This window comes from Eschrichtius robustus, chromosome 2 (genome assembly GCF_028021215.1).
Source record: "Eschrichtius robustus isolate mEscRob2 chromosome 2, mEscRob2.pri, whole genome shotgun sequence".
NCBI lineage: Eukaryota > Metazoa > Chordata > Mammalia > Artiodactyla > Eschrichtiidae > Eschrichtius > Eschrichtius robustus.
The window spans coordinates 138,950,607-138,964,520 of record NC_090825.1 but is presented as its reverse complement, the minus strand read 5'-3'; the positions used below and the strand labels follow the sequence as shown (position 1 = coordinate 138,964,520).

The 13,914-nt window shown below is 39.0% G+C and overlaps 1 long non-coding RNA gene across 1 annotated transcript in view; it reads left to right on the top strand.

The window, feature by feature from the left end:
* The window catches only part of LOC137758573 (uncharacterized), a 334,245-nt gene that overhangs the window by 171,965 nt on the left and 148,366 nt on the right, over positions 1-13,914 (top strand). Inside the window, exon 5 of the long non-coding RNA XR_011073020.1 lies at positions 4,713-4,849. This is a non-coding gene — a long non-coding RNA (uncharacterized lncRNA). The remainder of the gene's footprint in view (positions 1-4,712; positions 4,850-13,914) is intronic.

Here is a 13,914-nt window from a genome sequence, read left to right as displayed (position 1 = left end):
TTTTTAATACTGTCCTTTTTCTGTTCCAGAATCATCCAGGAGACATTACATGTCTCCTTAACCTTCTCTGGTCTATGCTAGTTTCTCAGACTTTCTGTTCTTGTGTTTTGTTTGTTTGTTTGTTTTTGTCTTTTGATGACCTTAGCAGTTTTGAAATCAATCTTTTTTATACAATGTCTCTCATTTTGGGTTTGTTTGAAGTTTTTCCTCATGATTAGTATATGGTTGTGGAAGATCACAAAATTGAAATGCCATTCTCATTATATCATATCAAGAGAGTATACTGTCAGCATAACTTATCACTAGTGATGTTAACCTTGATCACGTGGTGGAGGTAGAGCTTGTCCGGATCGCCACTGTAAGGCTACTTTTTTCATCCTTCCATACTCTTACTCTTTGGAAACAAGTCACTAAGCACAGCTCACACTCAGGGATGGAGAGTTAAGTCCCACCTCCTTGAGGGACAATATCTACTCAAATTATTTGGAATTCTTCTGTAGAGGAGATCTATCTCTTTTATGGGGGTTTTTTTTTTCCTTTACTATACCATAAAAATTTTAAATTTCTAATTGTATTATATTGACATCAAGTAGTGTGGCCAAATTGTCCCCACTTCACCCCACCCCCACACCCACCTTCCCTTTCTCTCCAATCCAGATTAGAAGTTCAATTATACTGGTGAGCAAAACTAATCAGTTTTGTTGATTGCTATAAACATTGTGGTATTTATGAGAACTTGTTGCCATTTTGCTTCCTTCTTCACATGAGGCTACTGGTCACTAAAATAACGATAATTTATCAGCAACATCAACAGTTTAAACCCCAGTATGGAAGTTATAAGGTTGCATAGCAGACAATATCATAACGCCTTTTACTCATAAAACATTCTCAACTGGGGATGAGTGTTCATGATGTTTGAAACATTTATTGAATTTGCAGTGTCATGACCATACTGTTTTTGGTGTGGGTGGAAGCGAGTAATTCTACTTTTGAATCATAGAATAACAATGAAGGCTTTTAAAGAGAAGGAATGAGAATAGTAGGTGCTATTTTGGCTCTGAACAAAAATGCCCAGTGAACTCTGCCTGCTGCCATCACGAGGCACCTGGTGAGAAACACCTGCCGCTCCTCTTTTCTACCATTAAAGAACTTAATGTTAGGAAGTAAAACTCTTCCAATGACACATTCAGAAAAGAAAGGGTACAAAGCCTTATATACTTAGGAAGTTTGTATAGCTTTTGAGATAATGGCTTATATCAAATGTCCTTCTCCTCAGGATGATAAATGGTATAGGTATTTTTAATGACATTAATTGTGAAGTATCTTTTGTATGAATTCCCTACCACTCTTTAGAAATAAATGGTAAAATAAATGGTATACTTATTTTGGTTGATACTCTTTCAAAGTAGTTTCCAGGCCTATACACAAGTATATGTATACTTTTACAATGCTCTACTCATACAAAATATATTATTTTAGGACAAATATCATGAGCATTTCTTCATATTATTAAAAACTTTCACATCATTGTAATGTCTACAGCATTCCAGTGAATGGAGGCACTGTAACTTAATGAGTCTCAGATTATGAAACTGTCACAAACAGTGCTAATGAACACATCTGGATAGTCATCTTTGACATATTACTGATTATTTCCTTAGAGCAAAGTTTCTCAAACTTGGCACTATTGACATTTTGGGAAGGAAACTTTTTGTTGCTGTTGTGGGGACTGTGCTGTGCACTTTAGGAGGCTGGGCAGCATCCCTGGCCTCTATCCACTAGATGCCAGTAGCACCTCCACTCCTCGTTGTGACAGCCAAAACAGTCTGCAGACATTGCCAAATGTCCCCTAGGAGCCAGAATTTCTCCGCCATTGAAAACCGCTGACTCAGAGTAAGTTCTTTGAAGAAGAATTTTCACATAAATGATATGCACAATTTAAAGTTAAAAAAAAAATCTATGTGGGTTTTATTTTCAATTTGAAGAAAGTAATAGGATATAGAGAGATAACTTAAAAATTTGTGAAAAAAATTTTTCCTAAACCTCTCCTACCAAAATTCTTAGAGTTGACTGTGCCCAGGGATTAATACAGCAGGGTCCTATTCCACTTTAGCTACAGAAGAATCACTCTATGTAGCAAGAGAGTGACAGAGGGAATTCCCTGCTGGTCTGGTGGTTAGGGCTCCATGCTCTCACTGACGAGGGCCCAGGTTCAATCCCTGGTCAGGGAACTAAGATCCCACCAAAAAAAAAAAAAAAAAAGAGAGCGATAGAAATCAGGGATATAGGAGAGAAGGCCCAACTCTCAAACTGCTTCTCATCTTTTTGACTCTACAGTATTTTGTGATCTCAGATTCTATAACCATGTTTACACATTTTTGACCCCTAATGTTTTTCTTTTCTAGGCAGTAAAGAGGAGTAAGTGTTTAGATATTGAAATCAGTCCAACCAGATTCTGATACTATCCCTTACCAGTTTCTAACTAGTTGATCTTGGACCAGTTTAATCCTCTTTCTGTATCTGTAAAGGGTCCACCATACAGAGTTGTTGGGAACATTAAATATGAGATGTTTTAAATCTTGGCACTGAGAAAGGACTCATTAAATATTATCCACTCTCCCCCCAACAAGTTGAAAGAAGAATTATTTATTTTCTCAATTTAATTATATACTTCTAGGCCATCTGAGGAGGCATTACAACAGAAAACATTGTCCTGAAACTTTTTCATTGGTATAATAATTCATGTGATATTAGAAATGTAAATTTCATAATTGTGTATGAGACACCATGGTAGCTGCTATTTGAGTTACTTGGAACAGTATCCCATCGGGTGAGTGTGGGAAGAAAATACTAGATGCTTGATTTTCTATGTATTTTAAATTTCATCCATTTTATTTTCTACTTTTATATTTGCTCATATTTTAATATATTAGTACAATGGTGTGATGTATATGATTTATAAGTAAATAAAAATATGTTGAGGATGCTTGCTCAAAGTTTCTTTACTGCTGGGGTGTGAGATCAACATCTATTTTGGAGACCATTGACCTGGAAGGTAGCTTTTTACTGTTTCTGTGATTTGGGATGGAGGAAAGGAGTCATACATTTCACTGCCTGTCAGAATCCCCACAATTCACGGAGGGTTATTTCAACATCGTTATGCATGAAGTTTCATCATTCTTGTGGTTTTCAATAACAGTTGAGGCATGTTTTAAATGTTCCCACCCCAGTCTCTCTTTCAAGATTGATTGGAGTAGGAAGCAGGATGAAGTATTTTCCTATGTCACTGATAGTACCTGGGAAGATGTTATTTCCCTCTGTTTTGAAAATGGAAAATAAAATACTACCTTTCTCTTTTGAAAAAACCTAAGCTAGGTATTAGGGGACAACAATGTCCAAATTAAATCTTCTCCTTGTGCCTTTCTTCAATTCTCCCTTGAATGGAATAAGGATGTCTAAAAGATAATGGAGATGTATGGTAAGATTGGCGGCATGTAAAATGGTGTCAGGGTTCAGAAGGTGTTGGAAAGGAGTGGGCTGTGTGTTTGTGTGTGTGTGCACACACACACACTCGTGTTTGAATGGGAGAACCAACATTCATGGGTTCCAGGTGTCTGACAGGTTCTTTACATGGAACATTTACATCATCCATATTCACCCTCATACAACCAAGACATGGGAGAAGAGAATTTTTTGCCCTTCTCATGGTAAAAATTTTCAACATAAAGAAAAGATAAGGTGGAAAGTTAAGGTCCTGTTGTATCCCACATTGGCCCTTCTCCCACTCCACAGGCTATCAGTATTTTGTGTATTTTGTACTTCCAGAAATTTCTACGTCTACAAGGAAAAAAATACATATACAGCCTTTTCACAAATAAGATCATAATGTGCAAATAGAACTCATATTAAAGATTTGTTATCAAACTGCTTTTCCTCACCCTGCAATAAAATTGGGATATTTTCCATATCAGTATATATAGATTTACCTCATTTTTTCTAGAGGCTTCATGGCATTCCATTGCATGGATTTACTATAATAAATTTAGCTACTTTCTTATTCAACACTGTAATATTTTTCTTTGGCTGCGTTGGGTCCTCGCTACTGCGCACGGGCTTTATCTAGTTGCTCCGCTACGGTGTGTGGCTTCTTATTGCGGTGGGCCTCTCCTGCTGCAGACCATGGGCTCCAGGCATGCAAGCTTCAGCAGTTGTGGCACGCGGGCTCAGTGGTTGTGGCTCACAGGCTCTAGAGCGCAGGCTCAGCAGCTGTGGTGCACGGGCTTGGTTGCTCTGCGGTATGTAGGATCCTCCCCGACCAGGGCTCGAACCTGTGTCCCCTGCATTGGCAGGCGGATTCTTAACCACTGCGCCACCAGGGAAGCCCCAACACTATAATATTTTTTGCATATATCTTTGAATACTTTTCTAGGGATACATTTATAGAAATGGAATTACTGGCTCGAAAGGTATGCATGTTTAAAATTTAAATCCATCATGAGTACATCAATTTATCTACCCACAAGTGAGACATTTAAAACAATTCATATTGTTTAAATTTTATGGGCAAAAAAGGCATTTAATTTTTCTCTTAATATTTTCTTTCAAATATTGAGTGATATTGTGCATCTCAAAGAGGTCATTTGTAAACATGACTGAGGTTAGGGCTCTTTCTATAGTATGTTTGTTGCATCCTACTTTGTTTCTATCCTTAGGGTCGCCAGAGAAGCCAGAGTGGAGACTGCAGGGAGTACGGGTTTGAATGAACTTTGGCTGCTCCATCAAGCATGCTGATCACTGAGGAAACATCAGAAGCCTCACCCAAGTGACTCATCCCCCAAATCCAACAGAGGTAATAGAATAACTTACATTGCACAGCCTTTTGGCTATTTAATTGGATGTATGAGATCAACGGTGCACACTATCTCTGCTGGATTTTGCTTTGGGAAAGAGACTTATTGGTTAGATGTCACATTGCAATGCAGTCAGGGGCTTTGGGACCTGATTCCCAATACTCAGAAGCATAGAGAAAAATTATTTAACATCTTGGCCTCAGGTAACAATATCTACTTTATGGAGTTGCGTCAGGTATCAAATTCTATGGGGATGTACTACTGTCCACTGCATTAACTATCCTTCATGTTGTTTCATTATTTTCTGAGGCTGTACTTTGTATTGGATGGTGAAAAGCTTGAGGCTAGAGATAACCAAGGTGGCGGTTTTAAGAGGCACATGAAATAAAAACGTGAGAGGTCGTGCACGTGGATTATTGGATGTCAAATGTATAATATAGCTTTATATATGTAGTGTTACCTGGATTGGACTCATGTGCTATAATTAGTTTTACATTTATTACTATCTTTTTTGTGAAATTCAGATAGTCTGACTAGTTTATATTCTCTAAACATTTCTTGTTTTACTCTTTCATGAGATTCCCCTCTTAAAATTCACTGCATGGTCTCCACAGACAAGAAGTGAAGGTTTTGCATTGCTACAGCCTCTCAGTTAAAAGACAGGGAATCCACATTTTTCCTCATTTTACTCTTAGGCTGCCAGTATGTTTTATAGTCTCCCACACACTTTTCTTCTCTCAAAGACATTTTCAAGTTTAATAATGTATTTTTTAAAAGTCAGATAATTTTCAGGTAATAAAATTCTGGAATCCTGCAGACTTTAAAAGAAATACAAAGAATTAAAAAAAAAAACCTCACATACCGAGCCATTTACCATGTCTATCTAAAAATTACAGCTACCCATTAGTAAGTTGCCTTATTATAGAATTGCTGATATTACCTACTTTTTAAAAAACATTAAAATAAACTTCTTTGGAAGTGATGTTATTTACTAAAAAAAACAAGGCAGAATAAGGCATATATCTAAGTTGGTTTAAAATTGAAGTATATTTTATGTAAAATGGGACATTTTAAAGAATAATCTGAACAGGGAAGTCTTTTCCTACATAAATATCTTATAACTTCGTACTGTGTAATATGGGAGTTTTCCCTGTTATTTTGTGGTTTTGAGAAGTATAGCTCTTAGTTAAAATGTACCAATTTGAAGGTTTCTTAGCTTTCATTATGAGGGTACAGTGACCAAAAAAAAATCACGTGTCTCATAGTATTCTTTGTACTGCATGTAGTCTGGTCAAATGGAATCATCTACTTCAAAAGTTATTGTGAATGAAAACTGAAAAAGAATAAATAGTGTGTAATTGTGTTAAAGAATAAGCTTTTACTGATCAGTTAGAAAATAACAAAGACATATTCGCTGTCTGTGCCTGGGTAGTCAGTGGGGGGTTAGTAATATTATTTTGTACAAGAAAGAATATTTTTTAAATGTGTTAAGTTGTTCTTTACTGAAGGGCATGAGAACATTGCATAATCTTTAACTCCTGCCAGAGAGGCTTTGTCACTGGGTGCAACCATTTTTATAGTCTATTCATGTATTCAACCAGCATTTATTGAAGCTCTCTTCTTTTTATTTATTTATTTATTTATTTATTTATTTATTTATTTATTTACGTATTTATGGCTGTGTTGGGTCTTCGATTCTGTGCGAGGGCTTTCTCTAGTTGCGGCAAGCGGGGGCCACTCTTCATTGTGGTGCGCGGGCCTCTCACTATCGCGGCCTCTCTTGTTGTGGAGCACGGGCTCCAGGCGCGCAGGCTCAGTAGTTGTGGCTCACAGGCCTAGTCACTCCGTGGCATGTGGGATCCTCCCAGACCAGGGCTCGAACCCGTGTCCCCTGCATTGGCAGGCAGACTCTCAACCACTGCGCCACCAGGGAAGCCCATGAAGCTCTCTTCTTTTTATTCACTCTGCTAGGTACAGACTTTGGGGTGAACCACGTTAGGGGTAAAAAAAACTCAAGAAAGCATACTGCCTTAAGTATTGACAAGCTTGAGGATGGGAGAGTATAGAGAGACTATCATGTAAATAATAAATGATAATACAAAGAAGAAGGAGAAGTAGTCATCAAAGGTAAAAATGACATAATAATAAGTGCTAATATTAGCATAGTGTTTACTAATTGCCCATCATTAACTAAGGAGTTGACTCTGCACAGTGGGTCTTAGGTCATTTCCCCAGCATCCATTCCCCTCTCCGTCTCCATCTCATACTTACTGTGCAGTTTATAGGCAGATAAATATTTTCCAGGGTTTGTAATCCCCTCTCCTATACTATGGTCCATTTGAGCAGGTCTGAGCCAATTAGTAATTCCTCTGATCCAGGCAATGGTTCCAGAATGGGCTTGTTATTCACACTGGACAATGGGACCTGAGAGGTTTTCTAAGAATGTCTGGAAAAGTTCTCCATTACTATTCTGGGAGAGCTTTTCGAAGTGATCATTTTCCTCACTCCTTTGTTTTGGATGAGGAAGCCTATAATCCAATGATAGCCTCTCATAAGCATGAGGGAGAACCAGCCTTAAACTGAATCTGACACCTTAGAAGACAGAACAGAGGGAGAGAGATTAGATCCTTGATCCATGGCTGAACCACTGAATCAATCCAAGCCTGAAGCCTACCTTTCCTCTGGACTTTGAGAAAAGCGAGCCAATAAAACACTTTTGTTTTTTTATGCTACTCTGAGTTGGGCTTTCTCTTACCTTCAAATAGTCTAAATTATACTAAGGAGGTTTCTTTTTCAGTCTTCATAACAACCCTATGAAATAGATGATATTATTGTCATCATTTTATGGATGAGGAAGCTGAGGCCTGGGAAGTTCAATAGGTTGCGCTGAACCACGAAAGTAGTAAGTGGTAAAGTCAGGGCTTTACCTGTGGAGTTTAATCCAGACACCATATTCCTAAGCACCACGTGCTATTGCTTGCCATGCTTTGGGGTTGCAAAGAGAATGTCAGTCAAGTTGTAGGAAAATTATCCCAGTGCTGGAAGCACTGGCTTTGGGCCTGTAGGTGGGACTTAAATCAGCACGAGATGGAGCTGAGGCAGCAGATTTGGAGTAGAGGGGGCCAAGTGGCTGTGGCTGGGGGTCTAATCCATGTGTGGCCTCTCAGCGGGGGAGGGGCAGCACCAACAGGAAAGCTTGGAGGTCCCCCAGAGGCTAGGAGACAAAGAGGGAGATCAGAAAAGGGTGGCATGGTCAGACAGAGGAAGTTCAAAGGAGAGAGGAGTCCTTGAATGGCAATGGTGAATCAGCAGAGGAAGCAGAAATACTGAGATTGATAATTGATAATGACCTACTTCTAGTCGCTGAGATTTTGGAATGATGGGACTAGGGGTGGATTAGCGGGGGGCGAGGGGGAGGAAAGATGACATCACCAGGATCTGTGTGAACTACTGAACTTGAGAGTTCAGTAGTATCATTATCTGGACAAAGCCAGGTTTCAGTTTAGGAGAGAAGGTAGAGCAAGTGTTACTAGAAGGGTTTGAGTGAGAATGTGTGTCCAAGGGTTTAAAAGAGCACAGTGAAGGGGTACTAGGGTAATGGAGGGGAGAGGGGGAGGGTAAATGAGCTGGAGAGAACACAAGCATGAGAGGGCTAGCAGGCTGGAAGCAGGTGTGTTTTGGTCAATGTATCAAAACGAACAAGTTGTGGAAATGTGGGAAGGAAAGAGGCAGCTTCCCAGGTTGCATTTACACTGTGGATTCCTTTGCAGTTCTGACTCCCAATGCTTTACATCCTGCTGGCAGAAGGGAACCGAGGTGGCTATGGCAACCTGACAAACCTCAAACAATATTAATATTCACAAACATCTCTGAAAGCTGCAATCTTTTAAAAACAACAATAATACCAGCAGTGGCAGCAGCAGCAACAACCATAGTAATTTTTAACTCTCCCCTCTGGAGAAGCACAGAGCTGCATGTATTATATTTTAAATAATCAGTCACAAATTAGCTAATTGCTGCAAACCTTAAACCTGTATTTCCGTCCAGCTTGTCATTATCTGCAGACGTCAAAACAAGTAAAATAAATGGACCAGATTTCCATCAGATATTTGCCGATAATAATTGTTCTCTTAAAAAATTAAAAATTGTATAAGTCTGACAGCAAAATTCCTTCCTGTGTTGTGACTTTAAAATGTCTTTTTTTTGCCTTTAAATTACTGTTCAAGATTTTTAAACTCTGCCTTGCTCCTTTTCTGAATCATCAAATCCAGTGGTTCACCTGGAGAACTGGTTAAAATTCACCTTGGAAGAGCAATTAAAAATGCACATTGCTGGTCCCTACCTTAGAGATGTAGATTTATTAGGGCTGGAGGAGGGCCCAGGAATCTGCATTTTAAATTATCTCCCTAGGTGATTCTGTTGCAGAGGTACTAGGTAAGCCTGTGAGAAACAGCTCAAGTCTTTTTAGCAGGTTGGGAGCTGTGGCAGAGGATAGGGAGGTATCAATCTTTCCTCTCAAAGTTTAGTTTTTTCTAATTCTCATTTCTCTCCTCTTCACCACAAACCCTTAGTCTTTGAAATACAGGGTTATGGAAGAAACTCAGGCACTGGCATGAGGTCTGGATTTGAATCCTAGGTGTAGAATTTACTAAAGGTGAACTCTTGACCAGAGGCTGGTAAATTGATTCCGACTCAGTTTCTCCACCTGTGAAATGGCCCTCAGATGGTGATGTTCAGAGAGTGCCTTACTTAATATCCAGTACACAGTAAGTGCTTAAACATTCGTGTTATTATGACCTTGATTTCTACTTGGCACTGACTGCCTGTGGGGTTGCCAGCGCCAAAGTGTTAGCTTTTGGAGGTTTATATCAGGGGTACTCATGCTAGGAGTTCTGTTCTTTTACTCCCACCTTTCCCTTTCTTTTTGGCTCTGAATGAAGGCTCATCGGTGAGTTGCTGAGCCCCATCGTGGGTGGAGAAAGAGGAGTGCTACGAGACTGACAGCAGAGCAAAGAGCGTGTAGGCAGTGAGGCTCCCAGAAACCTCTGATCTTGCACAGGGTGCTGAATAGGAAAGGCACAAGGCAGGATAAAGGTATGGTTCTGCACATTTATGTTGTCTGTTGAGGGCACTGAGCAGAGAAAGTAGAGACTTTGATCTGTTTCATTTGTGCCTTTCCTTCTGGAAAGTGGATAAGGTGGGGTCGTGCAAGGGCAGAGATTAGAAAAGGCTTTTCTTGTTAATGCTGTCCCTTCTGTGTCCCTCTGTGTACTGTAGACGTAGGGACTTGGTGAAATTGTGGAGAGTTAAGGCGCACCCTAGGTTCTGTGTGTACTGCTGTGCATTCCACAAAACCTGTTACCCATCCGGTGTTTTGACATGACAGGATTTCTAGTTTCAGAATTATCATTGAACAGGATCAGTGGATGGAAGTAGATAGTTTAACTCTTGGCTTGTGTTGGAGGAGGTCATTGAGAGGTCGTGACTACCCCTTGACCTGTGACCTGGACCCAGGCATTTGGAGGATCCTCATTCCCGCCCCGTCCTTGAAATGTCCATTCTGCCCACTGCTGCCACAGCCAGAGCCATTTCAAGGATGCAACCTTGAGAGAGCAATGTGTTGTTGAGACCATCTGGACTGTGTATGTGACTGAATCCCACTAAGGCCTGTATATAAAGCTTTTAAGATCTGGGCAGGCAGGTATGGAGATCTACTCACCTTGCAGCCCCTCAAGACGAACCTCCTCTGAAAGTTCCCTTGCTTATTCTAACAGCCACCTACCAATCCAGAGTGATCTGCCTCTTTCTTTGGTCTCTCTGTGCCCTCCGTGCATGAGGGACAGTTTGTGAACCAACAGCTTGGATCATGGATCCTCGAAAGAGAATTTTTTGGAAATTCTTAATTATTTCTTAATGCAGCAGCGCCAAGGGGCTTTAATTGATTCGCCATAGATTGCAAACTGGCAGCTGTGGGCCACATTAATTCTTTTAAAATTTTTGCTTTCTTAGCAGCACTGTTTTTTAAAAAAAGAAATAGGCCACCAGTGTAAACAAAAGCAACTAGGACATTTCACCTAAAAATCCATATTTCTGGCTTTTCTTGAAAAATCCAAACAAAATACATGTGGCTACAAAAGTCCATGTGGCAATATCGACCAAGAAGCAGGGAGCACACACACCAATTTGTTACAGCCCCTACCTGGGTATTCCCACTTGACTTGGACTTCAGCGGCATTGGAATTTGTGACCTCAGACTTGAGAACACAAGCTGTAGGCTTAGACTGCTGGTCTTGAGTACCCACTCCTCCAGTTGCCCTGTGGAACTCGTGGTGAGCTGGTTAATCTTCTTTGTATTGTTTTCTCATCTGCAAAATAGGGATGATGATAATAATATCTACAGTATCAGATTGTTAAGAAAATTATATTAAGAGTGGTAAGAGTTAAAATACGTGTAAATATTGTAGAACATGGTTAGTGCCAATGGTAGTTCGCTGCTATGATCATTATTATTGTTAGTTGCGTCATTAACAGCCTGTGCTAATATCTGTGGAGTGATCTCAGCCGCTCAAAGAGAGAATAAATTTTTACCAGTTAAATGACTGAAGATTTTATGACTATAGTTTTCTGCTACATAGGAGGATATTTTAAAAATACTCCTACTTAGTATTATTGCTTACTGACTGAAGACAAGAGTGAAATGAAAGAGAATAATGTGTACTCATCCTTTTATTATGAAAAATTTCAAAAATACAAAAATTAAAAAAAAATAGTCAAATGAACATTTATATAACCTCAACCTAGATTCAACAATTAACATTATATCACATTTACTTCTTCTCTTCCTCTCTCTCTCTCAGTATTTTTTCTTTTATTTAATCTGTAGAAATCAGCTCTTCATCCTAAATCCTTTTGGGTGAATCTTCTAAAAGAAAAAAAATTTCCCTACAGTACTGTTGTTATACCTAAGAAAAAAATCCCTAATTTCATATATCTATGTAATCCATAGATAAATTTCCTCAGTTGTCCTACAATTATCTTATATGATTTTTAAAAGAAGGGGCCAATGAATGGTCACACATTGAAATGGCTTTTTAGTCTTTTTTATTCTAAAGGAATCCATTTTTTAAAAATTGAGGTGTAATTGACCTAAAAGTACACACATTAACCATACAGTTTGATAAGTTTAGACAGATTTACACTGTAAAACTGTCACCACAATCAAGACAGTGAACATATACATCACCCTTCAAACTTCTTCGTTCCCCTCTTTAATCTTTCCCATCCCCCTCTTTGTCCCCCTTTCCCATCCCCAGACAACTACTCATCTTTCTGTCCCTAGAGACAGGTGTGTGTTTTCTAGCATTTCGTATAAATGGAGTCATCCAGTATGTACCATTTTGTGTCTGACTACCTTCCTTCAGCATCATTATTTTGAAATTCCTCCATGTTTTTACATATATCAATAGTTCATTCTTTCATTGCTGCATAGCATTCAGTTTTGAGGGTCTGTCTATCGCAAGTTGTTTATCCATTTACTTGTTCATGGCCACCTGGATTGTTTCTATGTTTTGACTATTTCAAATGAAGCTGCTGGGAATATTTGTGTGCCAGTCTTTGTAAGGACATATGCTTTTTTTTGTCTTGGGTATATTTCTAGGATTAGAATGGCTGAATCATATAGTAGGTGTACGTTTAACATTTTATTTTTTAAATTTTTTAATTTAACACCTTTATTGGAGTATAATTGCTTTACAATGTTGTGTTAGTTTCTGCTGTATAACAAAATGAATCACTAATATGTATACATATAACCCCATATCCCCTTCCTCTTGCATCTCCCTCCCTCCCACCCTTTCTATCCCTCCCCTCTAGGTGGTCACAAAGCACCGAGCTGATCTCCCTGTGCTCTGCAACTGCTTCCCACTAGCTACCTATTTTACATTTGGTAGTGTATATATGTAAATGCTACCCTCTCACTTCGTCCCAGCTTGACCCTTCCCCCTCCGCATGTCCTCAAGTCCATTATCTATGTAGAGTCTTTATTCCTGTCCTGCCCCTAGGTTCATCAGAACCTTTTTTTTTTTAAATTCCATATATATGTGTTAGCATATGGTATTTGTTTTTCTCTTTCTGACTTACTTCACTCTGTATGACAGACTCTAGGTCCATCCACCTCACTACAAATAACTCAATTTTGTTTCTTTTTATGGCTGAGTAATATTCCATTGTATATATGTGCCACATCTTCTTTATCCATTCATCTGTCGATGGACACTTAGGTTGCTTCCATGTCCTGTCTATTGTAAGTAGAGCTGCAATGAACACTGGGATACATAACTCTTTTTGAATTATGTTTTCTCAGGGTATGTGCCCAGTAGTGGGGTCGCTGGATCATATGGCAGTTCTATCTTTAGTTTTTAAAGGAACCTCCATACTGTTCTCCATAGTGACTGTATCAATTTACATTCCCACCAACAGTGCAAGAGGGTTCCCTTTTCTCCACACCCTCTCCAGCATTTATTCTTTGTTGATTGTTTGATGATGGCCATTCTGACTGGTGTGAGGTGATACCTCATTGTAGTTTTGATTTGCATTTCTCTAATGATTAGTGATGTTGAGCATCTTTTCATGTGTTTGTTGGCAAATCTGTATATGTTCTTTGGAGAAATGTCTATTTAGGTCTTCTGCCCATTTTTGGATTGGATTGTTGGGTTTTTTGATATTGAGCTGCATGGGCTGCTTGGATATTTTGGAGATTAATCCTTTGTCAGTTGCTTCGTTTGTACGTATTTTCTCCCATTCTGAGGGTTGTCTTTTCGTCTTGTTTATGGTTTCCTTTGCTTTGAAAAGCTTTTAAGTTTCATTAGGTCCCATTTGTTTATTTTTGTTTTTATTTCCATTTCTCTAGGAGGTGGGTCAAAAAGGATATTGCTGTGATTTATGTCATAGAGTGTCCTGCCTATGTTTTCCTCTAAGAGTTTGATAGTGTCTGACCTTACATTTAGGTCTTTAATCCATTTTGAGTTTATTTTTGTGTATGGTGTTAGGGAGTGTTCTAATTTCA